Source organism: Penaeus japonicus, unplaced genomic scaffold, assembly GCF_977035675.1.
Source record: "Penaeus japonicus unplaced genomic scaffold, GWHDUDI00000001_assembly GWHDUDI00000018, whole genome shotgun sequence".
Lineage (NCBI taxonomy): Eukaryota > Metazoa > Arthropoda > Malacostraca > Decapoda > Penaeidae > Penaeus > Penaeus japonicus.
This window is the reverse complement of record NW_028234420.1, coordinates 33,295,797-33,308,296: the sequence shown is the minus strand read 5'-3', so window position 1 is coordinate 33,308,296 and position 12,500 is coordinate 33,295,797. Positions and strand designations below refer to the sequence as shown.

The window sequence follows — 12,500 nt, the reverse complement described above, 5'->3', positions numbered from 1 at the left end:
AGTATGTAAATGCGTATGCGTGACTGCATACGCGTGTTAGTGTGCGTTATGGGTAGGGTGCGCGAGGGCGTGCGTGCTTGAGCGAGCGTGAGCACCGGTGCATGCGTTTTACTCCGCGGAAATATTTATAATTTCCAGTACATCTTTTATCATATCTTTCACATTTCTAAATAAGTCTAAACCCAAAGAAATCGCGTGATCTTCAACCATAACTGCTCTGTGACATTTGCATAGAAGGATTTCTTGCTGGCTTTTATCATTTTTTTACTTTGGAATGAAATAAACCTTTGTAAGCGCACCGTTGGTCGTTTCGCCCTTGCAACATTTGTTCTGGAGAGAGAGAGAGAGAGAGAAAGAGAGAGAGAGAGAGAGAGAGAGAGAGAAAGAGAGAGAGAGAGAGAGAGAAAGAGAGAGAGAGAGAGAGAGACAAAGTGATAGATAGAGAGAAAGAGAGAGAGAGAGAGAGCGAGATAAATAGATAGATAGATAGATGGAAAGAGAGAGAGAGACAGAGAGAGAGAGAGACACAGAGAGAGAGAGAGAGAAGTAAACAAGATCTGAACTGAACAAGATCTGAAGATGAATTGATTCTTCTTTTTTTTTTCTAAAGTCTATTATTAACAACAATAATGACGATGATGGTAACAATAATAGAATTGATGATAACGATGAGGATGAGGATGTTTATGTGGATGATAATGATAACAAATATGATAACTACAACTATTACTACTACTATCATTGATGATAATAATAGTGAAATGATAATAATAATAATAATGATAATAATAATAACAACAGTAATAATAATAATGACAATAACAACGATAGTAATAACATTAACAATGATAATAGTAATAACAGCAACGGCAATAATAGTAATAATACCTATAACAATAATAACTAAAGAAAATTAAGTTCCTGTCGCAACACCCACGCCAAGAGGGGAAAGTGTGAAGTGTGAGTCATCATTTCAGTAGAACGAAATATAACAAAATCTAGTATGTAATTTCTCCATCTCTTGTTCTTCCACTTGTTATCGTTATCATTTCGTTTTTCTTATTTCTTATTTAGTTTCTGTTGATTTTACAGGTTAATAAGGAAGCGATCGGTCGACCGGCCATGTATATATATTTTTTTTTTTCTTATTTTTTCGTGCCTCAATAATTTTTTCTATGTTCAACTTACCCTTTGACATTGATCACACTTCTACAACTTTGAATTTACACTTTTTTTATCTTCATTTAATTCGAATATCGTTTCACTCCACGTGGCTCACACTTGTATCCTTCATTTCTCTACTTTTATCGTTTAATTCACTTTAACTCACACTTTTTCTCTCTTTTTCGACACTCTTTTCACCCTCAAACTTGACTTTGTTCACCTTTTAACACGCTTTTCATCCTCAACACACTTTTTTCACCCTACAATTCATATCCATTCGCCGGTCATCCTTCACCCTTCGGTATACTTTATGTAACCTTTAACTCACCCTCTTTCACCTTTTAACGCACTTTTTCATCTTTCAACACATGTCTCTTCCACTACTCAGTTCACATATTCACTCTAAACACACACTTTTCCACCCTTCAACTCACTCTCTCATCCTGAAGCATTTTTTCGACCTCTAACTCATACTACTTTACTCTTCAACACACTTTTTCACCCTTTAAGCTCTTTTTTCACCCTATAACTCACACTTTTTAACCTTTCGACTCACTTTTTTATGTAGCAACATACTTTTCACCTTTAAATAAAGTTTTTTCACCTTTTAACACACTTTTTCACCTTTCAACTCTCTTCTTCCCCTTACAACACACTTTTTCACCTTTCAACACACTTTTTCACCTTTCAACTCTCTTTTTCCCCTTACGACACACTTTTTCACCTTTCAACACACTTCTTCACCTTTCAACACACTTCTTCACCTTTCAACTCTCTTTTTCCCCTTACAACACACTTCTTCACCCTTAAACTCACCCTCTTTCAACCTTCAACACACTTTTTCACCCCTCAACTCATTCTAACATCCTTAACCACACACTCTTACACCCTTCACTCACACTCTCCACCTTTCAATTATTATTTCACCCTTAAACTCACCCTCTTTCAACCTTCAACACACTTTTTCGTCCTTTCCCATAGCCTTATGTAATAACACCCTATTTCAATCATTGCACCATGAGTCATCAATCTTCAATCCTCAACCTTATCTTGTCTTTATCTATTTTAACATTTCTGCATCCTATAAAGATTAAGGAAGGGAATTATATTTACAGTGATAACGGTGATGATAGAGATGGAGATGGTGATAGTGGTATTGATAATGATAATGGTAGTGATGATAATGATGCTTGTGACATGAACAGTAGCTATGTTGATGATGGTGGTGGTGGTGATGGTGGTGATGATGATGATGATGATGATGATGATGATGATGATGATGATGATGATGATAATGATGATGGTGGTGGTGGTGGTGAGGATGATGATGATGATGATGATGATGAAGTGTCAATAATAATAATGATAATAATATGATCATTATGGTGATTGGAAAATTATAATAATATTTACAATCATTATTATCATCACTGTTGTTAATAATAATAGCAGGGATAATGATGATAATCATAATGATGATAATAATAATCATTATTATAACAATAATGATAATAGTGATAATAATAATAATAACAATAATGATAACAATAATAACAAAAATAATAATGACAACAATAATGAAATCAATGATAATTATCATAATAATAATAATAATAATAATAATAATAATAATAATGATAATAATAATATTAATAACACCAGTGATAATAATAACAACAAAAACAACCCCACCATCTCTTATAAAGGCGATCAAAGTTAAGCTTCGCATTTATTAAGGGAACATTACACACACATTACGGCTCCTCCTCCAGAGACTCGTTCCGTTAGCTTAAAACTATCTTTACGACCGCATGTGCTTCTTTCGCTCACAAGGGGGCGTAATCTTACACTCTAGGAGGCGGCGGTTGGAAAAGGGTAATTAAAGGTTGATGTTTAAAAAGCAAGGAAGGTTTAAGTCACTACGCAAGGAAGGGGAAATAGGTTTGATTCTGTGTGACGTTTTTGGTCGGTGTTGTTTGTGTGTTTACTGTCTTTTTTTTTTTCTCTCTTTCTCTCTCTCTCTCTCTTTTTGGGGTGTGGGGGTGTGGGTGGGGGGTGTTTTTGGTTTGGTTTGGTTTATGGTTGTTGTTGTTGTTGTTTTTTTATGTGTTGACTTTTTTTTTCTTTTTTTTTGGGGGGGGTTGTTGTTGTTTTGGTTTGGTTTGTGGTGGTTGTTTTTGTTTTGTTTGTTTCTTCATGTTTCTTATCGCAAGAGCAAGGGTGGTAGTAATGTTGATAATGGTTAGTGGCATTTGTTTGTATCTTATTTGTCAATATAGTTGGTGTTAATGTTAGTAGTACCATCTATTGGAGATTAAATTTTGTTTATAAGGGATTTTCAATATAAAGGCCATATCTTTCTTGGCTTGATATCTTTTTAGATTGCCTCTAAAAATAATTAGAGAAATAAAAAATTATTCGCTATTTTTAGTCGACTATGCAAAAATTGGCCAATGAAAGTAAAGGACATTTGTTTTACAAATGAATCTATGAATTAAAAAAAAACTTTAACAGAAACCTTTTTCAAAATAGCTTTATATCCTCCTTGAAAAACCTTCTATCCTAAATAACAATAAAAAATAAATCCAGTTAACTTCACAATGAGTCACACCAACACATATATTCCAACCTGTACAAAAAGAAGAAAAAAAAAATGATAAAAAAAAACGAAAATTAAAGGCAAGAAACCTCAACCTCGAAGCACAGGTCGCCCTCAAGGGACACAATCAGTAATTTCGGTTTAATCTCACCTTGACCTCCTTCCCTGGAGTAGCTCGTATTTCTTATAATCTCGATAATTCACAAGGTTCATTTGCATAATTGGTTACTGATCTCATTTCTTTATGGTACTATCGATATTGTTTTTTTTTTATAACGTAAAAACTTCTTTTTTTTTAATTATGGAAGTTGCGTTTATGTGTGTAGTTTATATGAAATTGTTATGTCTTTTGTTTTCTTATTTCTTTATTTTCATTATCATCATTTTCTATTATTAGTATTTAGTATGATATAAAGATATAGAATCACAATGCTTAAAGTAAAACTTGTAAAAACTATACTTTCTTAGACATAAGATATATGTGCGTGTGTGTGTGTGTGTGTGTGTGTGTGTGTGTGTGTCTTTGCGTCTTACACAAAAAAAAAGAAAGAAAAACAAGTCAAATTATAAAAAGGTCAGTTCGAACCCACGTCGCTTATCAAAACAATCCGTGCACTTACATCGCAGATTCCCACCTTATGGTCCTAAACACAGCAGAGTTATCGGCGTGTCAACAACCCCCCCCCCCCTGTAGCCTCACCATAAACATGTCGTGGACCAAATGATGTGGAAAAAAGGGCGGTAGAACGTATTGTTAAAGGGTAGAAGGAAGGAGAAGATACACTCATAAGGGTACGAAAAGAGTGACGAAGGGAACGAATCATTTTGAAATGATAGAGTGTAAACATATGATTTGATGTATATGGGTGAAGGAATTTTCTAATCATTTCATTTTAGGAGAAAATAGGATTTAAAACTGTTGAATTACAGTGTGTTTTCTTTGGACGGTTTGGGATATTTTTTTTTCTGGTTTTAACGTGTGTGTTTGGGATTCTATGTGGATTTGTGTGTGTATTTTCGTTCGTGTGTGTGTGTGTGTGTGTGTGTGTGTACACAGTTGTGATTCTACATATACCTGAGTTGTTTTTTTTTTTTTTTTTTTTTTTTTTTTTTTTTTTTTTTTTTGACTGATATATGATAAACAAGTAATGTTTTTGTTTCCTTTTGTCAAATTATACAACTCCAGAAAGTACCATTCATAAAAAAAGATTCCCTTTTCCATTACACAACCTCGAATATTTACCTCACGAAATTGTCGAATTACGATCAATTTCAGAACGTTGGACAAGATAATGGAAGTGCTTTTTATCGAGACTACTAATTTCATGCTAAATATTTTCTTTATCTTATATCATAATACTAACTTTGAGCTAATCATTAGTAACAGGTTTAAATTATGAATAATCAAATTATATAACTGGCAGGATATAATAAACTTTTTTTGTAGAAGTACTTACCTATCTCATAGTCCATTTTCACTCCTGCGCGGCTTGGACCAATCGAAACCCCATCCTGAAAAAGCGCGCAGATGATTGGCTGACAACTAATTCATGGTTGCGTCTTGGTGACTTCCAGAGAAGAAAACGATGGCGCGAAATTTAAACTTGTAACGGCCTCGTCCTGTTCACACTTTCGGGACAGCCTGTGGATAAGGAAATTGCGTTAAAATAAGTAGAAAACGGATATGTTTGCGTGTGTTTTTGCTTTTATATATTATGCAACAACTACTAGAAGATGAACATAGTATGTGCTGCAAAGTTCTCAAGTGCTCACAGTCGTGCAATGATGACCAACACCACACGCCTAAAACTCATATAGTCTTCAAAGACTTCATGTACCTTATAAATGCATTGGCATGTTTTTTTTGTTGTTTTTTATCATTATTTATGGATTCGGTGCAGTGATACATTTTGCAACCTTTTGCTCAGATTACGATTAACTCACTCAATGACCGAGTTAAAGAACACCCTAAAGCCCGATTTATATATATATATATATATATATATATATATATATATATATGTGTGTGTGTGTGTGTGTGTGTGTGTGTGTGTGTCTATATATAGATATATATATATATATATATATAATATATTTATATATAATATATATATATATAATATATATTATATATACATGCACATAAAAAAAAAAAATACTATTATATATATATATATTATATATTATATATATAATATAAATTATATTATATATATAATATATATATAATACATTTATATATATATATACATATATATGTATATATATATAAGTGTGTGTGTATGTGTGTTTGTGTGTGTGTGTGTGTGTATGTGTGTGTGCAGAGATTAAAGAGACAGACAGACAGAAAGGGGAAGAAAAGGGTAACGCACTCACGTGGTCCTGATCGCACACAAACAAAGAGTCTTCAAACAGGTAACACACACGCCCATCCCTGCATAATCAGTCAACCTTCACAACATCATTTTATCAAAATTATGCAGTAGACAAAGCCTCGATCCGTGCGTGAAAGTGAGTATCAAGGGAGGCAGTTTGATTAATTGGCGAAAGCTAATCAGGACCACGTGGGTGTGTCATGTAGCCGCGGCAAAGAATAACGACAACAACGACAGCAACAAATAAATTGCTTTTGTTTGATTTTTAGGTTATGGCTTAGTTGCCGGTTTGCTTTTCTCTTCGTCTATCTTTCTTTCTTTATCTGTCTATCTGTCTATCTATCTTCTCTCGCTCTCTTTCTTTCTTTTTATCTATCTTTCTCTCTTTTTATCTATCTTTCTCTCTTTTTCTCTCTTTTCTCTTTTTCTCTCTCTATCTCTCTCTCTCTCTCTGTCTCTCACTCTCCCCCCATCTCTCGGTCTCTCTGTATATATCTCCCTCTCTCTCTTTCTCACTTTCTCTCTCTCTCTTTCTCTCTATATCTCAGTCTTTATACATATATATATATATATATATATATATATATAATATATATATATATATATGTATACATATATATACATATATGTATATATATACACACACACACACACACACACCACATATATATAATATATATATATATATATATATATATATATATATATATATATATATATATATATATATATATATCACTCCCCCCCTCCGCCTCTCTCTCTCTCTCTCTCTTTATATATATATATAATATATATATATATATATATATGTATATATATATATATATATATATATATATATATGTATATATATGTATGAATTAATATATATATATATACATATACATATGTATATATGTATGTGTATATAAATATATATATATATATATATATATATATATATATATATATACATATACCTATCTGTTAATCCTAATATACGCATTTACCACGAAATATACTTATGAACATAACACAGACAACTATAAGTATAACGAAATACAACAACCATAATGACACAACCTCCACACACCTAATTATCCCCGGGAAATCACAAATTAACCAGTATTACAAGTATCAAATTACCAGTTAATTGGAATCACTTACTGGGATTAGGACCACCAAGGCGATTTATATTATATCCCATGTGTTCTGATCGCGATTAATTGCAGAGTGGGATTATTGACGATCCAATGAATCAATTCACTTGGGAAGTAATTTGAGAGAAATCGGGGTTAATTAAGGTCATTTAATGACATTGAATGACCTTAAGTGTTGGGTCTTTCTTCTAGTGTAGGGTGAAGGTGAGAATAGGGATGATTATAATGGTAGTTGTGGTGATGATGATGGTGATTGTGGTGGCGATGATGGTGATTGTGGTGACGATTATGGTAGTTTTGGTGACGATGGTGGTAGTTATTGTTACGATGATGGTGATTGTGGTGACCATTATGGTGATTGTAGTTGCGATGGTGGTGATTGTAGTGGCGATGATGATGATTGTGGTGACGAGGATGGTGATTATCGGGACGATTATGGTGATTGTCGGGACGATGATGGTAGTTGTAGTGGCGATGATGGTAATTGTCGGGACGATGATGGTGATTGTGATAGTGATGAGCGAGACGATGATGATGATGATAATTGTTACGATAATAGTGGTAATGATAATGATAATATCTATCATACAAATAATCAAAGCAAAGATCACGGTTCTAATAGTACTAATGATAACAATAACAATGACAGTAATGAAAAGTACACATAGGGTGAGCAGTAAATTGATAGATAAGGAAATAGATAGATTAAAGATAGATTTTTACACACACTCTAAAGTAAAGATTTTTTTTTTCAGATAGACCCGATATGACGATTTAAGAGAACGGGGGATTAAGATATAGAAGCACTGGAAAACTCTTTTTATTATTTTCTATTCCGTCCTCCTCTCCCCTTTTTCGCCCTCCCTCCCTCCCCCCTCCCTGATCTTCCCTCTATCTTTTTATGGCCAGTATTTCTTGATTGTATCTCCTACAGACACATTTATATGTATCCATCTATCCATGTATATATCTATATCTGTATCTATATTTATATATGAATCTATATCTAGATTTATATTTGTATGTATATCAACTTCCATACCTGTATCCGCATCTAATGTTGTATCTGTATTTATATCTCTATCCGTATTTATATGTATACCTATATCTCCTTATATATATATATATATATATATATATATAATATATATATATATATACATATATATATATATAGATATATATGTGCATGTTTGTGTGTCTGTGAGCTTGGACATGTGTTTGAATATGTGCATTTCGAAGACAACAATATAATCCGAATTCCTGCAGCACATGAATAAAAACGCATACCTTATCAATCATCTTATCTCATCTCAAAACGAATTATTATCTTACATTCTTTAGGACAAAAAAAAACAACTTGATAAAGTATGTTATCATAGACAAAAGGTGATATTCAAATGACAAGTTATTTAATCTGGAAAAAAAATAGATCTTATTCCTCACTGGAAGAGTATTACGTTCGGTTCAGCCAGCTTAACAGGCTGAAGGTAATAATTTTGTGATTATGGATTAGGTATATGTGTATCTTTAGTTACGATATAAGAATGGAATTCTTGGACATCGGGAAATGGCATCAGAGGATAAGATTTTGTGTATTTGTGTGCGTGTTTGTATGGTCATGTATATATGGAAATACATGTGTGTGTGTGTGCGTGTGTATACATGCATGTATGTGTTATATGTAAATATATATATATATATATATATATATATATATATATATATATATATATATATATATATATATATATATATATATATATGTGTGTGTATATGTGTATGTGTGTGTGTGTCTGTATCTGTGTCTATGTGTGTATGTATGTATGTATAACCTCCCATTCTTTGTTTTCTCTTCTTTCATAAGACATAAAGCAGCAGGGTGTTAACCAAATTAACACCTTCATATTTTATTACTATCCCTCCCTTAAATACCGGATCTCTATTAATCACCATTGCTCATTAATCACATGGTGCATCATTCCTTCGACAACATAGCAACGCCCTGCACTATCAAATCCCCTGAGAGTGACCTATAAACGCCAATTGCAAGGTCTGGGCGTGTCTCCCTTTACCGATCCCCGGTGTGCCTGTCAGTCATTTATGTTTTAATCAGCTGTCTATTTGTTTGTTTGTTTTTTGTTGCATTGTGATGTGCGGTGAATAATGATAATGCTTATTAGGGATAATGAGGGCAATAGCAGGAGCAATAACTATAATAATAATGATTTACATTTATAACAATTATGGTATTGATTATATGAATGATAATAATAGCAATTAGTATAATGGGGATGGAAATAGTCATAATAATAATACGGATAATGATACTAATAATGATGACAACAACAAAAACAGTAATAATAATGATGATAATGATATTGATAGTAATTATAATGATAATAATGATAAAGATATTTATGATGATAATGGTGATAGTGATATTATAGTAATGATAATGATAAAAGTAATAAAGACAATTATGATGATGATAATGATAATACATAATGTTTGCATGTATTTGCACATGTGTATTTATCAATGTAAGTCTATAATCGTGTTAGTACTTGTGTCTACCATCAGTCTGTGTGCGTGTGTGTCTGTATGTCCTTGAAACGCGTGAGAGAACAATAATAATTATAATGAAAATAAGGACAATAATAATGATAATAATAAGAACAATAATAATGATAAGGATGAAGACCATAATGATAATGGTAATATCTCTAATGATAATAAACATGTTGATAACAATAATGATAGTGATAATATTAATGTTAATTATGGTGGTGATAACCATGTGTTCTAATCTTCTAATGTAAAGGCTTTACATACCATCACTGAAAACATTAATGAGATAAAAAATTATCGGAAAAAAACTATCATACCCCCCCCCCCCCTCTATTTATCCAATATAAATAGAGGGTTCCCATATCCTTTACTTTGAACAATGGGTTTTCGCACCGTAGGCTTTTGTATTGTGACTCTATGTAGCGTGGCGTTCAGGGGGGAAAATCTACGGTCCGAAAACCCATATATCACTAGGTGCTGTGGGAACCCTGTAGAGCAGGGGTTCCCAAACTGGGGTACATGTACCCCCAGGGGTACATTTGCACGTTTCAGGGGGTACATTTGGTCTGAAGGAAACAATTACTTACACAATACATGGTGTTGTAATCTGCACTCAGATTGCACTTTTCTCATTTTCTTTGTGTTGATTAGCACCACCTTTATTGAAATTTCTTGGGTGTAAGGTAATACCATTTGTTTTTACTATTATAAACCTCACATGGCTTGATCTGCAATTGTAATTGCTTTATTTCTGTTTTCATCATTTAAGATGCCTATGTAATCTAAACATGCAGACTCTTATAAATTTAAAATATCAAAATATTAAAATGTCCTTTTTTACTATTAAGCTTAATTTTTAGTGTTAGGGGTACATGGGAACCTATAAAAAGCCTAAGGGGTACTGAGGAACAAAAAGTTTGGGAACCCCTGCTGTAGAGGATCAATCCTTTTTGCGTGTGCTTAGGACATCATTCACTTGTTTTCCCTTCTTTCGTTCTTGTTTCCTTTCCTTGGTCCCTGTTTCCGTTTCTTTTTTTTATTGTTTGTTTTTCTTGTTTCTTTTTTTTGTTTGTTTGTTTGTTTGTTTGTGCGTGTGAGTAATTCAAGTAAGTGTGAGTATAAGATAAAGAAAGATAGGTAATGGAATATAAAAAAGGAGCAAAGATTTACAAATGAAACAAACGAAAAGAGAAATAGAAAGAAACAAAATTGAAAGCAAGAAGAATATGATGATATAAAGAAAGGAGACGAGCAAAGCAGAAGAAAAATATTCATTGATAGGATTTTAAAATATTAATGATAATGATTATTATACCAATAGTGATAACAGTAAAAGCAACAGCAATAATGATGATAATAATTACCATCATCGTAACAAAGATAATAATAATAACAATAAAAATAATGAAAAAAATTATAACAATAATGATGATAATAATAATGATAACAATATCAACAAAAGAAATAAGGGAGAGAGAGAGACAAAGAGAGAGACATAGAGAAATAAAACAAGGTTGACAACATAATTCCAAACTCTACGAAGTTTTCTATGGAAGGAAAACAGTATCGAACGATTAGTTATACAACGGAGGACGAATCATTACTGGAACGGACACATAAAACTGAAATATTTAGTTCGTTTCTCGGGAAAAGCTCCAAACAACAACAGTACGAAAAGTGGTGGAAGAAAGCTTATGAAATACTTATGAACTGTATATGGTCAAATTTCACGTGTATCAATGTGTATGAAGATTATTATTCTATTTTGTGCTTTCTCTTTCTCTCTCTCTTTCTCTCTCTCTCCCTCTCTCTTCTCTTCTCTCTCTCTCTCTCTCTCTCTCTCTCTCTCGCTTTCTCTCTCTCTCTTCTCTCTCTCTCTCTTTCTCTTTCTTTTTTTCTCGCTTTCTTTCTCTCTTTCTCTCTTTCTCCCCCCCCCCCCTCCTCCTCTCTCTCTCTCTCTCTCTCTCTCTCTCTCTCTCTCTCTCTCTCTCTCTCTCTCTCTCTCTCTCTCTCTCTCTCTCTCTCTCTCTCTCTCTCTCTCTCTCCCTCTCTCTCTCTCTTTCTCTACCTACCTATCTCTTTCTCTCTTTATCTCTCTCTCTCTCTCTCTCTCTCTCTCTCTCTCTCTCTCTCTCTCTCTCTCTCTCTCTCTCTCTCTCTCTCTCTCTCTCTCTCTCTCTCTCTCTCTCTCTCTCTCTCTTTCATTTATCTATTCCTATTCGTTACCCTTCACTTGCTTATTTTGACAGAAAATAAATGAAAAGTCAAAGTACTTCCTCCAATATCTGTGCCCTCTTTTGCGGTACTTGTAAAATCCTTATATAACTGGCAGTTGAAAGTTTCCGTAGTAAATGGGGGCAAATATTTTTTCTGATTTTTTTTTTTTTTTCATCGTTAAGTGAGTTTTGTGTGTGTGTGTGTGTGTGTGTATGTGTACGTGTATCTGTGTGTGTGTCTATGTGTACGTGTATCTGTGTGTGTGTATGGTTGCGCGTTCGTAGTGATCTTCTGTTTATTTGCATATACTGCATATACTTACGCGTGCCTATACGCATATGTGTAAAGGAGTATATGAACTATATAAATGTCTACTCATATTTCACTCACAACTCTAAAATCTTAAATGAAATGATAGATTCTTTGTACTGCAGC

At 33.1% G+C, this 12,500-nt stretch overlaps 1 protein-coding gene across 6 annotated transcripts in view; it reads right to left on the bottom strand.

Annotated features, from left to right (window-relative positions):
• The window catches only part of LOC122247482 (cadherin-86C-like), a 180,343-nt gene extending 174,938 nt beyond the window's left edge, over positions 1–5,405 (bottom strand). For all 6 annotated transcript variants that reach the window (XM_086546890.1, XM_086546894.1, XM_086546893.1 and 3 more), the window contains exon 1: positions 5,221–5,405. The gene's annotated coding sequence lies outside the window, so the exon portion shown is untranslated. The remainder of the gene's footprint in view (positions 1–5,220) is intronic.
• Between the last annotated feature and the right edge of the window lie 7,095 nt (positions 5,406–12,500).